This window comes from Anser anser, assembly GCF_964211835.1.
Source record: "Anser anser genome assembly, chromosome: 2".
NCBI lineage: Eukaryota > Metazoa > Chordata > Aves > Anseriformes > Anatidae > Anser > Anser anser.
Window position 1 is genome coordinate 77,733,384 of NC_139721.1, and position 18,141 is coordinate 77,751,524.

An 18,141-nucleotide genomic window follows, 5' to 3' on the forward strand; every position below is an offset into this window, starting at 1 on the left:
AAAAGTCACATTTACAATCACAAGAAGTTTTGGGTACTCTTACATAAGCCAAAGATGTTTAAAAAAAAAAAAAAAAAGTGATATTCTGTAGTCAGCATTCACAGTGAATATCTCTGTTTCTACATGAAACCAAATGATTTTTATTTGGAAATAAAGTCCAGACCCTGATTCTTTAATAGGAATAGTTCACCTGAGGTTCCCCAAGCAAAGTAAGTAGAGACATGAGTGATGTTCTAAGCATGCTAAAAAAGCAGACAGGATTTTTGAAGTTAGTGCTTTTGGACATGACAGTTTTTGGACATGACAGCTTAGGTTTAAAGCGGTAGGTTTAGTTGTGCCAGTGAAAAGAAATACTTTTTCCTATTCCCTTTCCCCTTGTCCAACATGTACGTAGGAAAAAAAGACATTAGAATAAATAAAAATAAAAATCAGAAAACAAGAAAGAACAGAATCAGTCTGAGAATTCTATAAATGGATCAGAAAGAGGAATGCAAAATTCCTTTGTTCTTTAAATACTTTATCCAGAAACTGAGATAACTGAAGTTTGTTCAATATGTGAAAAATATATTTGACTGTTCTATCAAGTCTCTACAAATTCTTTAGAAGATCTGCAGGCCCACAAAGAGTATACATTTTTTCACTACTACATACATGAAAATTTTTTTGGAAAACAGAGCAGTGTATATGTTCTTAATATTTTGGAAATATAATGGGAACATTATTTAAAAAAAATGTGAAGCTTGATTCTTCTCTTTTATATTCATTTCTGTCCTCTGTGATTTTGGAAATGTCTCTAGCTGACTTTGCCTTAATTTTTTTACCTGCAAAACCAGATCACATTAAAGTATACATGCTTGTCACTGAGCTGACTACACTTTCATTAAATGTTTTTCTGGATGAGCAACACTGTTTTTCAGACAATTTTTATTCCATGTTATGACAGAAGCGTTTAAAATGCCAATTAATACCCATAAGTAGATGGAATTCTTACCATAATATGAATACTGGTGAGTGGTAAAGTCATCCTCCATATGCTAGAAAGTGCTGAAAATAATTGCCTGTATTTATTTAGGTCCTTATTTGTTAACATTTTAACATTTAAAATGCACTATCTCACGCTGGCTTTTCATATGCCAAATTTTCAGTGTTTGACTTTGCAAAATTGATTAATGTTCTTTTCGAGACACTTATTGGTGTGTTTTTTCCCATGTTTTGGAGAAAACTAACAAGAAATTCGATGAACTGGCATCAAAATACTTCATATCAAAGCCATAGGATTTTCTAGGAATATTGACCCTTGCTAGAGTACAAACTAAGTTGTTACTTGACTTACACCAATGCGGAAGGCACATAGGAAATCCTGATCATTGGAAAACTGTTCATTTCATGCAGTTTAAAACAAATTGGTAGTGAAATGCTTTATTGATTTATTAATGATATGTAATTAGCCTAGTATCATTGACCTGTACATTCAGGATCAACGTTGTAACAGATAAACAGTCCTAGAGACTTAGAAAATTTTAATGAAGACCTAAAAATTTCTAAAAACTCTTCTATGATTTTCAAAAATTCTAATCTCACTCACCCATATAGTGATGGCAAGCTGCCTTTCCCTCACAGTGTTTTTTTCCCACCCTTGGGATTGCAGTTTTGCTTCTTGAACACACCACCAGTGGTAGATGCTCTCATTTGTGTCGACGTGTGGCATTCCCTGCAACCCACACCCCTTGTGCTTATATGTTTCAGCCGTTTTAGGTAAGAACTTCTGCCGTTTTTGTGACTGTCACATGGCACTGATTAGGAAACAGTCACTTACTTTTCCCTGACGTATCTGGTATCCGTGAACATTGGTCTGAGGTCCAGCACCTGCTAGTTTCCCTGTCCAGAGAGAACTGTTTTCCTGTCCAGAGAGAGAACATCCAGAGACCGGATGTAAATGTTATTTTCTTGCTGTAATCTTGTAGAACAGTGGAGAACATCAGGGAGTTTGGACCTTTTAGCACTGTAAACTGAGAAAAACTGTCATGTGGCCAGTATGGAAAGAGTCATCTGAGATTTCACCTATTAAGATGCAGGAAGTCATTCAGGACTGCCATCTGCACTCTGCTTATAATTGAAGATTTGATTGATGATGAATGGACTTTAATGAGGTTAGCAAAAGAGGCAAGGTCCAGGTCCTGGCAGGACTGCAGGTTTCTTGTTGGACTGAACCTTTATAGGTAAGAAAAGATGTCACTTTTCACAATAGGAGGACAAATACAATTTTTTCTACACTTAGTCTTAAAACTCAAGCCATTTTGGCTGCACTTGGAAGGTTACACAGCCTTATTTGCAGGCAGTGTCATCCACCACCTATAATCACATGTACAGTGTCTTTTTTCTGTTCATTTCTTCTGTCATATTAACACCTCTAATTGGCAAACCAGGCAATTTCCTAGCTTCAGCTGTATAAGCCAAATTAAAAATACTGGCATTGAACAATTTGTAACCCTCTACCAATAATTGGAAGTGTTGACATCACTTAAAGGTCAACATTTTAACCTTATGGAAATCACCTACAAAACTGTCAAAATGAAATGACTGAGCACTCCGTACTTTCAAAGGTTTGTTGGAAGTAAAGGTCTATAATGGATATCCTATCTCAGAAAGCGCAATCTCATGCTGTATGAGAATGTCTTTATAGAATTAATGCACTTGATTTTGAACCTTTCTGAATACACTTATTCATCTTTGTAGTGATAGTGTAAACGTACAAATATTTTTTTAAATCATTTAAATTATGATATTAATGTTCAACTGAAACAATGCTTATTTTGTTTTGTTTCTAATTTTCTGAGTCAGAAAACTTGAAAAAGAAAAATTAAAAGGCCTGGATTTTTACTTTAGAGTAGTTTAGCTAAGGAAAAGTAATTTTTCACATGCTGTATTCTACAACTCATTTTTCACATTCACATTATTTAGGAAAGTATAAAAAATAACTGTTTAAATATCAGTTCTTAAAACAGTGACATTTTGCAAATGCCTGGTAAAATAAATTCTATTTTACCCTTAGTAGAACAATTTCAAATAAACACCATCTTTACAAGATTTCTTTTCCAAATCTGCATACTTAAATTCAGTTTGGGGTCATGATATGGTAATCTACTGCAGATAGCTTATAAAGATATATTTAAGAAGGACCTTGTATTGAGTGTGATTGTGTAATAAACATTTAAAAATAAAAATAAAAGGAATAATATTATAAGAAAATTAAATATTTTTACTTTTGGCTCACTCGTTAGAAAGATCTACTAACATTATTTCAATCAATGGGACTAACTGAAGTTTGTGAAAGTAAAAAGAATACTTTTTTCCCTTTGTCACTTGTATTTGAATATTAATTTATTTTAAATGTGGGAAAATGGCTGAGGTATGAAGTGTGGTGTGGAAAGTTGTTACTACTGTGTGATTGCATTCACAAGAAACTAAATAGACTAATATTGTTACAGTGCTTTTTCTCTGGGTTCAAGACTGCAAAACCAATTTAGTTTATTTATCCACATGCTTAATTCTCCTTAACTATTGCAATGGATGGTAATTGAAGTATGGATCAATCAACTAGTCCTCATATATACTTACAGAGTTTGAAACAACGAAAATCACAGCTAAACCTACAGATACATATACAATGTCTTTTTTTATATTTCTGAAGATTATGTCTTACTTGCACTATGTATAGGAATTCTTTCTACAGAGAATGGGATAACCATCTTGGTCATATTTTTGTCCAAGATTTTTTCATACATCATATAACAGCTATGTGTTAACTACTGTTGTAAAATTCCACTCATTTTCTCCTATCTCCAAAACCAAAAAATCACATTTTTTTTTTATTTCTCATAGTGGATACGCAAAAACAAATTCTTCATGAATGGAAGATTTGAATGGAATTCTTAAAGATACACCTTACAAACACTTGTTTTTCTCTAGTAGGAAAGCAATACAACACTGGTACAATACTGTTCTTGTTCCAAAGGTACAGAATATAAGCTATACCATAGCTACTATACTACTACACTGACATGCCGCTATGCTACACTTCTGTCTGTCTTCTACAATCAATGTCCATCCGTCATAATGGTATTTGTTACTATGTGACCAATGATTTTATGTTGGTCCACTACTCTCTTTCCCTATATCAACTACCTTTTTGTCCAAAATCTGTAAGTATTACAATAGAGATAAATAAAACAGATAGATAGTTAGGTAGATATATTGAGCATTGAAAGTCAAATGATACTAACTATGGCTTTTTCACTTCATTTATGCTGAAAGAATCTAGTGCTTAGCTGTCTTCTGAATTCAGTCAAGTCAAAGGGTAGAGAATAAGTATTTTTCCCCAAGTTATCGTTACATGGTGAATTAAAAAGCGTTAGAACCTTCACTGCATTAAGAGAAAATGTTTAGTCACACACTGTGTGAATTTTCTTTTGTATCAGACATTGAAATGGAGACAGACATCAGCAAATTTTATTTTTTTTTCAGATTAATAAAAAAAATGAAAATGAACTTTTAGGCACTGAAATCTAGAACATGGTCAGAAACATGTAGTTTCAAGGCAGGACCAATATTAAAAATACAGTTATCTTGACTTTTCATTTTGTAATACTCACAGAAATGCAAGTTGTATTCCTGATCATAGGATAGTGACAGATTGCAGATGTGGGCTGTATGAACATCGTTATATAGAACAGTGATGTATTTGCTGTAGGAAATGAACTTACTGATAACTTTCTCAGAACTGCAAATATTGAGATTTCAGAACAGGAATTGTGTGTGCCAGTTTCAAGGGGAGGTTGCTCTTCTCTTGCAGATCTATCTCCACAGCCTGCTTCATAAGCTTCATGAGTGTCTCTCAAACTACAATATTGCGACTGTAACCATTGTAAAATGTTTGTTCCTTACCGATGTTAGAAGTCACTACGTGTGCAAAAAAGCAGAGAGGAAACAGAGGAACCATTCGTAGCTACCACATAGAAAATAAGAAAAGATTTATAACAGATTGTCAGAAGTACTTTTAATATGGGACACAACAGATTAAAGCAGCATACTAGGCAGGCATGACTTAGGAACAATATATTTGGAACTGATTTTTGAAAGAGGGTGAGCAAGCTTAAAGAAAATTATTATTGAAAAAATGCTTCTTATCCCTTAAATATAAGTACTTCTTTATATACTTATGTATTCCAATTTGAGGTTTATAAAAGCAAAGATACTACATGGGATAACTTAGACATCCCCACAGGTGTGTTTTTTGTCATTGTAGTTTTTTTGTTTGTTTGTTTGGGTTGGGTTTTTTTGTTTGTTTTTAGTTTTTAAAGATAAACACATGATCCATTTTAATCTTGTAACTTGATCTATGTTTTAAGCTATATATGAGGAAGAGAAAAAGCATCCATACTATAAGCATGTGCACAAAATTCCAGCCATGGAAATTATTCTTCTTAAGAGATAAGAATAGTAATTTCTATAAACAAATGCCAAGGCTGAGTTATTAATGAGAATATAGCTGGGAAAAAAAAAAAAAAAAAAGGAAAAAAATATTTACTAGCCTCCCAGATGCAAGTGTAACTAGAGAATTTGGAATAAACAAGACACAGCAGATAAAAACATGTTGGGTAACTTGAGCACCTTGCTTTTATGGTGATTATTAGACCCTTACTGTGACATTACATCTCTTGAGTTTTTATTCACTCTTCTTAACAGCCTTAAAATTGAAGCATAGCAGAGAACTGATTTTAGGCTGCTGTCCTACATGTTAAAAGATTAAATCAGACAACAGTCACATACTTAGAATATTACTGTTGAAGAGCTGATTGGTCATAGAATTACTGAATATAAGACAACGATGGCAAATTAACATGTTGCTTATGATTTTTAACTTACACGCTTTCTTAGGTTTGGTATTGGTGATACACGGTAAAAGTACAACAGATGAGTGACTGCCCCAAGGATGGTAGTAACAGAAAGGTAGATTACAGTTAAGAGGAAAATATGTGTACATCACGTCTTCAGAGTGTAATAGAATTTTATGTAGTAGACATACAAATGTCTAGCCACACTATAAGAAACTTGCTTTATTGCTACATTTAAAACTTGGAGGAAGAGAAATCCTGGAGATGCTATTTCTTTTATACTATGTAGTAAATATGTTTCTAGCAAGGTATAAAAGACTGAAATGCAGCTAAAGTTTTAAAGGAATACTGATTATTGAGCAGTGCACTTTGCACCTGAAAGAAAATATTAATAGAAAAGAAACTGCAACTAAAGACAGAAAACCAAAATTTAAATTAAAAAAAAAAAATGAGGGTATGGTATCAGAGCTTTCATTGCCATAATCAGATTGTAATGGGACCCTGCTGGTTCCTATCCAATAAAGATTTGATACATAAAGTACCAGGTTGTCAAAGAAAAAAGAAAAATGCTCATCTGTTCTTGCAGCTTGCTTTTAGAGGAAGTCAATGCTGATACTGAGCTCTGTTTGAAATACAACAAATAATTGGTCTAATCAGCTCCTTTGAAAGAATGTAAGAAGATAAAAATTGCTAATCTTTTAGAGGTGTGTGCTTTGTGTAGCATACGCTTCTTGAATTCAGAGGTGTGTGCTTTGTGTAGCATACGCTTCTTGAATTCAAGAGTTTTAACGTCTCCTTGTTCAAAGGGTAGCAATAAGGGTAAATATATTTCACATGGTGCAGTTGTTGGAGACTGTTAAACACTTTTCAGAGGACACATATCCAAGACTATTTTTTTTCCCCAGTACTTGTGGTTCTTCTCTAAGTGGTTTCAACACAGTAGAACACATACTTTCATTGAATTGTTAAAAAAAAAAAAAAGTCTGGAACAAATGCATGGCCAGAGAAATTCCAGTATATTCTCTTAAATAATAGGGGTCTGCCAGTCTGCCCTTCTGAAAAGCTTGGAAGAGTAGCAAAGGAAGCACAAGCATTATCTGTAATCCATGATTTTTTAAACAGAAAACCACTGATGTTAGCTTTGGTCTAAGATGTGAGAGATTCTGATAGGCCCTAGGTGTACATAACACTCATGTAAAAAAAGCATTAGTTTTATAGAAGCAGTTTTATTTTTAGGTATTTGCCAAAGATGCACCATTTTCCTTAACATGGCATGTATTCCTGTCCATTTCTTGCTCATTATTGAACGTCTCAATATATTATTTCAAATATTTAATATCAAATTGAAAACATGTGCATACCTCTATTTGTAAATCAATAAAAATATTCTTTACATGTACTTAACTGAAATGAAAAACTATAATGAAAACCACAAATCAGCAGATTTTTTAGCTATTTTTCAGCTATTCAGAATAGCTTATAAAAGGCAGGATTGCTTACAAAAGGAAAACTTTGATAGGAATGAGTATAAAATTTTATAGAGAGAGAGAGAAGTAGAGAGAACAGATCTGAAGATAGAGCATAAGCCTGTTTCCAAATACAAGACTCCTAAAGAAAATACACCTTCTTTACAGCATCTCTACACTATTCCACAAACAGAAAGTCCAGGACCAGCTACTTTCAAGTTTCTATTTGTCATTAATCCCTAGATCCCTAATCCCTGTAACTCAATATCCTCTTCCTCACCATCCCACCCATATACACAAAAAGAAATTAACTTAACAAACAAGATGTATTTAACTAACTGAAACAGAAAAATGGTTACTTGAGAACTAACATATGCCAATGCGTGTAGACTCCCTGTCTTCCCCAGCTTTGGCATTATTTTCTGCTTAAGAGTGCATCACTTGCTTTTGGTCATTTTATTCATGGTGCAGTAAGGATTGACCTCAGTTAACAAAGAGTTTCCCCAACAGAGAAACTCAAAGACTTTTTTAGAGTACTGATGATTTAAAATTTGACTTCTCTTTTTATTCCAGAGTATAGATATCTGCTGTTACAATCCAAGTTTGACTTATTTCACCCTTTGAAAAACTAGTTAACTCCTGTCTTTGGCCTACATGTTCCATACAGTGCTATTGCTTCCTTGGGGGGTTGTAAAATCTTTTCTCAAAGCACTAAGCAGGGCATAAAACATGTATACATAAAACATGTATACAATTCTCTTGCTTCTGAATGGTATTTGTAATGCAGTGATTACAAAGTTTTTTTTTCTCTATCATGAGATAACACTATAAAAGCAATATTCAAAGAGGCTAACATTAGAGTTCAAACTTGTTATCAAATAGCTTATTAAAAAGTATGCAGGTTGAAATCAAGATTCCTCCTTGCCTTTTTTCTGTTCTTTTACATAAAATCTGTTATTGCTTTGCAAAGCAATAGGCAAGTAATACAGAAAGAATATAAAATAATATTATGAAACCAGAGTGTAACACCTCCAAATGCAATAGCTGTCTCATAACACTATATGCTGTTGTCAGAGAGAAGGATTTCCAAAAGGATCCAGGATTTTACTGCAAATAACTGGGTAAACACACAAACCCCTAAAAAAATTAAAAAAAAAAAAAAAGTTAATTGTATAGCTATCAAATTCCAGAAATAAGAATTTTCATAAGTCTGATTATAATGTAAAACTACTATTATCTTAATCAATATGAGAATTGTCCAAGTCATTGCAAACAAGCAGAAAGTAACTGTAATAGTATTCAGTCATGGCACATGGCAATGTATTGACATTTGGAGCAGACAATAGTAAAATTGCATTATATCTGAAATTCAGACAAATACACTGCACAAAATAATTCCTATAATATATACAAAATATGAAGTATTCAAATAGAAAATACCTATTCAAGAACAAAATATATTTGCCAGAAATTTAAGGATTATAAAAGAATAAATATTCTAATGAAAATGGCTTGCTATGGAAAATCTTGGTGTTGTTGACAGTAGTACAGCAGAATGAGAAAGTAGAAGGACATTGCAATACTTAGGTATAAACATCAGACTATTGAATTTAACTCAGAAGAATAATACTACAATGAAGAGAATCATACGTGTAAATTATATTTCAGAATACAAAAAAACACATGCTTAAGTTTATGTGGGTAAAAATTAGAATTTAAACGTATGAGCACACTTATAAGAGTACACTCATCCTTCAGATTAAGAAAAGGAACGTCCTTTTATATTTAGAGACACGAAAGCGTCAAAGTTAACAAAATATGCTTATAAGGGAATTCCATACTGAAGGAGATTGTCATGTCTCAGAAAAATGCAGAAAAGATAATCAATGGGATTTTGAAGTCCTCAGCATCACAGGGCAGTTTGTTATTCCCACTGATGGGCCTAAGCTGTTTTAGGTTTTAAGACACCTAAGTACACCCACTGCACTGCAGTCAGACCAGCAAAGCTGTATTTCCACCTGCAGTGGGAATTCAGAGAGCTATCAGTCAGCTCTTCCATAGTCCTTCCTTGTAAAAAGTATGAAGCAATTGTCTTAGAATACATGTTGGTTTTATTTTTCTTATTTTTCCCCTGAGTGTATTAGTTTCTTTTTTATTATTATTATTGTTTTCTTTGTTTGTTTCTTTTTTCTTCCAAATATGTACAGATACTTTTTGAGTGGTACTGTCTCCTGAGGTTTGCTTAGGAATGATTTCATTCGCTATCTCTCTAAAACAGTTGCATACTATTTTTTTTCAGGGAACATTCTCATGCTATCTTCCTTGAAACTTCCCTGAATTTCTATTTATAATTCAGATTGTATAACAACTTGCTTTTCAAACAAATCCAGTTAGAAACAAATGGGTCTTCTACTTGAAAAAGAAAGAAAGAAATCTTGTCTTGTGTAATTACACTTTGAGAAAATAGGGAAATTATAATAAACCTAATAAATGTGTTTAATTCTGTAACCAAGGTACATTATATAATGAGAATAGTGTTTTTACTATCAGCAGAACGCTTATAAATGCTTACTCACTACTAGAAAACCTTACAATATTGTGATGTGTTTTGAGAGGAGATAAGTCAGGGGACCTGAAAGCAAACTTCATTATTCTTAAACCTGTGGGGGAGAAAAAACTGTTATAAAATTTTCTTCATAAGACTTGATATGTTGTTTTAGTCAGACTTGGGGGATTTGTTTTGTTTGTTTTGTTTTTTTACTAATTTATCTTTGGTTTATGCAGATTACAGATGTTCAGATTAAAATAACTCTGTATTTCAAAAGACTTTGATCAGATTAAAATATCCTGGTATTTCTAAAGACTGGAGTACTTAATATGTTTTCATCTGTTTCTATGCAAATTGAAGCAGCAACTGCAATAGTACTGAAACTAATGTTTGTAGTTTTAAAAATGCCATCAGAAGAAAGAGGCTGAGCCTAGAGGAGTAACAAAACATTACCTAGGCAGCATTTCTGTCTTCATTTAAAATCCTAAAATATCCTCCTTGCTTTTGAGGATTACCTTATTGGCAAAATGAATTTGTAAGTATCTGTTCACTACAGGACAGAGGATGAGTTTTGGTCAAAATATATTTGATTTTTATGTTTATTGTGTGTTATTTAGTACAAGCTGACTCTTCGGGAAATATGGTGTGTTATAGCATTGTTTTTAAGGTAAGATATTTTATTTCTTTATATTGCTTTATGCGAATAAATGAAAACTGCCATCTTACTCAAAATTAGTAGAAGTGAAAATTTTGTGGTGTGTCTCTCAAAAAAAAAAAAAAAAGTCCTTAAAATATTAAGGACTGCTTTAATTCAGTTCTTTATCAAGTACTCAAGGTACACAGAAACCTAGTCTGTCTAAAAAAAACATACCAGATGCATTCCCTAGCCTTGGCCTGGTGTTCTCAAAATTTCATTCTGGTGAAAAGAAATAATTTGATTGATTATCACAGATGCTAGTCTTTAGACTTACATGTTAGAGAACCTTGGTATAATACTACTACATCTCAATTACCTTTGTAAAATGACTGTAACTATGGTAAAAACAATCAGGATATATTTTCTTGGTCCTGTCAGTGTGAACTAATGATTTTTTGCTGTGGATTCAATTACTCCATCAGAAAAAGCCAGATAGTCCAGGGAAACAAATAGATTGATCCAAAGTTTCAACATAAACACATTAATTCCTTCCTCACTAAGGAGTGCCAACAGATTCTTTTGAATAGGGGTTCAGTACTGATACAAAAGAAATCTAATTGGCACAGGTAAACCAATTTTGTTGCTTTCTGAACAGGGGGTGCCAGCATGAAATCAAGCAGCTAGTTAACACATTTAACACTTTACAGAATCTTACAGATTTCTAAGAGGATCTATTATTGCATTTATCCAATTGCTTGTACATTCAATACACAGTCAGGAAATTAACACGATTATACCAAAAGCACAGTATCATTAGTTCCCTTAGGGAATTAATTAACCTGCTTATGTAGAATACTGTAATAATCCTCTTAAATTATAAGTTGCTATGTTTAATATTGACATGTAGGTCCAAAAGGTGTAAGGAATTATTATGTTTTGAAAAATAATAAAACAGTAATACATTTATTTTCTGTCTAAGTGAAAGGAGAGACATTATAGAGTGGGGGAAAAATGTTTCTCCTTTCAAAGAGTGAGACATAAAGGCACCTAATTTCCTTCTCACATACTATTAAGAATTTGACAGAATTTTATTACTTAACTTCAGCGTTTGTCACCTTCATAAATCAGTGATCCAAATTCATGAAAAGATAACTGACTTATCCATGATTTAGAAGTTCCAGAGAGTATCTGAAAACCTGAAAACCTAATAATTTCATAACATTAATTTTGTGTTCTTTCTAGAATGTTTGTCCGCACTGAAGGCATAACTTAGGTAGGAAACAAAGTTTGAAAAAACATTCCATGCAAAACTGAACTTTGGTTAGTATAGCATACTATGATACCCCTCTTGTCTTCTGGGTAAAATAAACTAAGATAAGATTAAGATGAATGCAGTGTGGAAAAGTCGAAAGTGTAAACCCTAAACCAGAAGCAATATAGTAATGCCAGCATAAAGATGCATTTAAGTTATTTGGTACCTGGAGCCTCTTGCCAGGGCTGTAATGTGCCACAGCCTCCTGCTCGGCACTAGCTGAGAAGTCATTTCTCTGTACTCCTACATGTGATGGTAGACATACAGTCAAAAGCAGAACTCACTCTGAATGGCAGCACAAATGCTGAAAGTGATGTGGATTAAAAACAAAGCAGGAGAAGGAGATAGTGAGCCAGAGGATTTTGTTGGTTTGTGTACAAATGGTTGTAGAGGGGAAAATCATTCAGAGAAGAAATGAAAAGGTTTCTAAGTATAGGAACAGCAAGGTTCACAGATAGATTCCCAATTCAGAAAATCAAATTTTAGCCAAGAGCTCATTACAGCCCAGAGGTCTACTGGGACCTGTCACCACTTTGACAGCTGATGATGGGGGTAGTGTTATTAAGTCAGTTGGCATGTATAAGGCTCCAGAAGCTCTTGCTGATGTTACCAGCATCAGGTCCATGCCACAGTGAGCTCTCACTGTCTCCTTTACACCAGTTTTATGAAATAATTAATCAAGTCAGTTTCATTCTGATGCTTTCCAAACAGTTTTTGGTGGTCCATTTCTAACTGTATATAAAGATGCAATATGGCATAATTTTTCTATGACTGAATTCAAACAGAAGAGAAAAAACTCGGGCTCTTGGCTCAGACTAATACATGCATCTGTTATTGTATTTACAGGCAATTCATTTTGAAAAAGCTCATCTCCTTTTGTTCAAGATGTACTACTACAGCATCATACAGATATGATGACTGTAAAACCAGGTGTATGATACTCCACCTGACTCATAACACACTCTACGTTGCAAATTGTGATGTAGAATCTGCCATTCTGAGGCTATTTCTTTTTTTAACTTATAATTTTGGAGCCCAGGTAAGGTTTTAAGCAAATACATGAAATAAATATATATATATATAATTAAAAATAGATTAAAAAAACACTCAAACACTTCTGCTAAGAAAATATATATATATAAAATGATCTTTAAGCTGCATTAAAATCTTGTATGAACTTATGCTAAGACTCAAAATGGCCTTAAGGCTTATTTACATCTGAAATCATTGTGGACAAAAGAGCATAATATGAATTAATTGTTTAGCTAATCTACTTTAAATTCATACATGGGCAGTTTGAATTAAGAATCTTTATACTCACCAGTTTTGTGTGCAAGTATATTTTCTCGCTCCCACAAATCTAAAAAACAAGCTAATGAACCACCACTGAATAATACTATTTCATAAGCACAAAACTTTCAGAATAAGGTTATTGTCTCTATTATGATTCTCAAAAATTAATTTAACTAAAAGTATTATTGTAGAGTATTAGTCAATCTGCACTGTACTTTCCTCTGTAGACATATTTGTTTTTATATTTAAAGTGGCCTTATTTCAGATTAACCCAAGTCACAAATTTAAAGCACACTGAGGTCATTTTAATTAAAAAAGTATTATTCAGACATTGGGTGTTTTAGCAGTCTTCTTCAAAATTACATTCATTTTTGCGTGTTTCTTTAGTTTTCCTTAAAGTCCAGGATAAAAATTGAGAAATCTAACATATACTTCTCAATAAAGTCACTATATCAATCAAATGCTGAGATTCTAATATAAAAACTTTTCAAAAATTTTTGAGGTTTGTTACCAATTTCTTTAACTTAGGTGTCTTGACATACAAGTTTTAACTCAAAGTAAAGATATATACATTAATACCAAAAACCCACCAAACTTCATACTTTCGGGGGGGGGGGGGGGATTTTAAAATCTCATTAACACAAAAACTATAAGAAAATACTGTTTGTTTCTTCAGTACAAGTGAATGGCAATTACTCCTGTAACATATAAATAAATCCCAGGTACTTATAGAACTGAGTAAAATATTAGTTATAAGATTACTTTCAGTGGGCATAGTTCATCCTTAATGGTATTTTCAGGACTGCAGTTTCTGAAGAAATGATGCATTCGGTTTTGTTGTAGACCTTGTTTCAATACTGCAACCCAAAATCTGAATGCTGATCTGCAAATTTGTCTGGATTTATGCAGGTCAATTTCCTCAAAGAACAAAATCCAGCAGTAAGTGGCAGCAATTTACTAAGGCAGAAATGCGCCCAAACAGTGCTAGCAATAAAAGCTCTGTTAGCTGAAAACTTACTGTGCCATCTCCATTAAAGGGCTTATAAAAACAGTAAAGAAAATTCTATGACTCAGAGCTCAATTGACATTGGCATTACACAGTAGCCTGAGGTAGCATGTGCTCAGCAACAGTCCTTTTCTGCAAAGAAAAATAAGTGCAATAACTGTCCTAGCGACAAGATGAGTGATGACCTGTTACAGCATAGACTCATTTGTTTGTCATGAAGACAGCAAAAATAGCAGTGACTACTTCGTCCCTCAGCAAAAGGTAAAATTGTCAGTCACAGCCAAAACAAAGCGACTGAAGCAACAATCATAACTCTCATTTGGATAGCATTTTATCTGAGTTGTTTTTTAAAGAGATATTATTCAAACAAGCAAATCCAAAAGAATACATGTTAAAAATAAAACATCATTGAGAAAATAAATGTTGTTAAGAATTACTAATGTTGAATTTGGTACCTTTCACTCCCAGTAGAAACTAGACGTCAAAATTGCATGAATTCAGCTTTGACTAGCAGGTTGGCAGGCAATACAGACAGGGGAATTTCCTCCATACCTTTCTTAGCAAGTTATCTGCCTCAGTAACTCATTCATACAGTTTTACATTGACAGTTTCATCTTTTCTAACTCCCAGCTCCATTGGGAAACTCCTTAGCACAAGAGTGAGTAGTGATATGCAGCACTTTTTTCTTTGGGATCACTTTCTCCTTGACTAAGAAAAACTTACTGACTCTTTGGTCTATCTGGATTCATGTCCAAATGGCAGCCCTCTATCATTCAGAAGATGCTCAGTCATATCACATCTTCATCTGCCCACTGATGGTAGCACCTCTACATTAACATTCAAGAAAAATGACCTAATAATAGCATGAGCTTCATGTGCGTCATACCAGAAATTTGACAGATGTTAAATTCACTTACATAAAAATTATTCTCTTGCTGGAAGTTTCACTCTCCTTTGAAGGGCAGAAAGCCCACTGTCAATGTCTTGGCAGATATTTTCTTGTCTGGAATATACACAAAAAGCAGGAACAGAAAAACAGTACCTCCTTTCTCTCTCTGGCTGCTGCTTAATGAAAAGAATAAAATGGATTTGATCCAAGCTCATTCTGCACAAACAAGGAACAACATCCCCTGCATATAACACAGCATCTCCAAAAGGCACTCGCATCACTTAAAGCTGTGGTACAGGACAATGTCTGTGTTGCAGCAGCAGATTCATAGCAAAAAGTGTTGCAGGTGTTGTTTATGATAAGAATAAAATCACTTCATGCAATTTTGAGTATAAGTCTATCAAAGTCAGAAAGGTCTTTCCAAAGACAAATCCAATTAAAACAATATGAATTTCAGTTACTGTCCCCAGCAAATCTTTGGAACTTTTTGCAGGACAATGTGCAGCTGCAAGTGATGCACACGTTTAAAGGATTACCTCAACATTTGTATCATTCCCAGACATCCCAGTTACAAAACTTCCACAGGAGAAGTTCCTGGATGTGCAGAAGATAATGTTGATATAGTGATTGACAAAACTCTGCTGCAAATAGAAAACAAATTTTACAGAGAGAGAGAGAGAGAAGAAAGACAGAGAGAGAGAGAGAGAGAGAGAGAGAGAGACAGAGACAGAGACAGAGAGAGAGATTCCAGTAGAATATAAGTCTTCACAGTGACAGAGGTTAGACACAGGAAGACATAACGGAGATTCTAAGAGAGGCTCTGAATCCTCTACCCAGGAGGATTTTCAAAGATAGCTAGATGGCACTTGGCATAATTGATCTAACTTTGAAGCTAGACCTTGATACAGCTGAAGGTTGCTAAAGATGATCTGCTGAGATCCCATGCAACTTGTTGTTTTCTATGCTTCCTGTTATCTCTTTTTCTAGTGAAATTACTGAACAGTTTTCAAAGTAAGAGATAAATTGAAGAAAAGTTCTACATGCGGAGAAGTAGGTATGTGTACAAAGCATGAATGTAATTACCTTATTTCCAAGGGAGTAGCATGTTTTAATAACAAACAAAACACACACACACACAAAAAAATGTTGTTGATGACTGTATCTGAATAGAGAAGACCAAATGGCTATAAACAGAAAAATACACATATACTGCTCTAAAAGTTGAAGCGGTGAGCATAGAACAGCAAGACTGCACTTCAGAAATCTATTCCTACTCAATATATGAAGAAAGAAAATCTGTGTAGTTGAATAAATACTTCTGTAATGGGTGAATAGAGGAATCCCCATACATTACAGACTGCTAGATAGAACAGTGTTTGTGACTGAAATAATGGAAATTGAAAATATGTGATAAAAATCATCCACAGAATAAAGGTCAAAGGTAACATTTTGCTAAAAAAGATTAAAGTTCACTGAAGTGGGTAAATAATTGAAAGAATACCATGCACTAAGTCAAAATGGGAGAACTCCAAAGTTTAACTAAAATATGGGAGAAAATTGAAGTATTACATGGGGAGGGGGTGAGAAAGCTCGGAGTTTCTGCTTTCTCCATTCACCAAAGACTTCCTGTTCACAAACAAACATTCTGAAGACTGTGTGTACACAAATACTATTTAAATGCAGGGAAAGAATAAGTAACAATAAGACAAAGAACAAATTCTAGCATATATTTGTAAGTAACGATTTTTCTGTTTGTATCAATGACAGTCAGTCTTTTCGTATCTTGTACCTTACAGAATTTCCAGTAAAAATTTAAAATCAGAAGAAGAGGATCAGGGCTTAGCAACATTAGAAGGAAGAGAAATACTTTTTGTAATCTGCTTATTTACCAAGATTTTTGTGGTTTCCTTCCTGTGCTGGATTTGATAACGTCCTTCTCCATAATGGCCAGAGCATTTGCAGAAAGAAGAGTAACTAACTCCTCTTCATTAGTTCACCAGGATGTTGAACATCAGCTAGTAAAAGTGGAAGAGCTTTGTATCTTGGTACTCTATAACAGGACTTGAAGTCACGCATCATTTCATCAGTTTTTACTGTAATGGTGCTAGCATTTTCCAGCCAAAATGAGCTGGTTGAAATAAATACTTGAAAGGAGAAGACAGGAAATCTACAAAGTTGACCAAAGGAGGGCCACACAACCCTCACAAATTGCTTAGAAAATAAACAGAATGAAAGAACCTATCAACAACAGTCAAAACAGATATGGATGACTGTTGTGGTTTAACCCGGCTGGCAGCTAAACACCACACAGCCGTTCGCTCACCCTCCCCCATCCCTCTCTGGGATGGGGGAGAGAAACGGGAAAGTGAAGCCTGTGAGTTGAGATAAAGACAGTTTATTAAGACAGGAATATAATAATATAAGGAATATAAGGAATATAATAATAACAATAATAATAATAGTGATAATGATAATAGTATTAATAATAATAATGTGTAAGAAAACAAGTGATGCACAATGCAATTGCTCACCACCCGCTGACCGATGCCCAGCCTATCCCCGAGCAGCCGGCCCCCCACCCCAGCCAGCCACCCCTATATATTGTTTAGCATGACGTCAGATGGTACGGAATACCCCTTTGGCCAGTTTGGGTCAGCTGTCCTGGGTCTGTCCCCTCCCAGCTCCTGCTGCACCCCCAGCCTGCTCGCTGGCAGGACAGAGCGAGAAGCCGAAAAGTCCTTGGCCTGGTGTAAACACTGCTCTGCAACAATTAAAACATCAGCATGTTATCAGCGCTCTTCTCATCCTAATCCAAAACATAGCACCCTACCAGCTACTATGAGCTACTTAACTCTGTCCTAACTGGAACCAGGACAATGACCCATCCTTTAATCACTGGAATTGAGGTAACATTAATTTTCACTGAAAATTAGGACATTTCTCTGTCTCTCAAAGTAAGCATAGCATTCACTATTGTTTGGAGTATATATGAAAACTAGTCCTGCCCCTTCCCAGTGGGCATCAGTACTTTCTCCCTACACCCTGCTACCCCAGACTATCCAGAATTAGCTGAAGACAGAGGCTGAAAAGGTACTT

General features: G+C 34.3%; 1 long non-coding RNA gene across 2 annotated transcripts in view; it reads right to left on the reverse strand.

Moving 5' to 3' along the window:
• Positions 1-18,141, reverse strand: part of LOC310893603 — a 59,603-nt gene that overhangs the window by 33,106 nt on the left and 8,356 nt on the right. Inside the window, exon 1 of one of the 2 annotated variants that reach the window (XR_014579117.1) lies at positions 17,577-17,609. The exons of the other annotated variant lie outside the window; for it this stretch is intronic. This is a non-coding gene — a long non-coding RNA (uncharacterized lncRNA). Of the gene's footprint in view, positions 1-17,576; positions 17,610-18,141 lie in introns of those variants that run through there. 2 annotated transcript variants of the gene reach the window in all.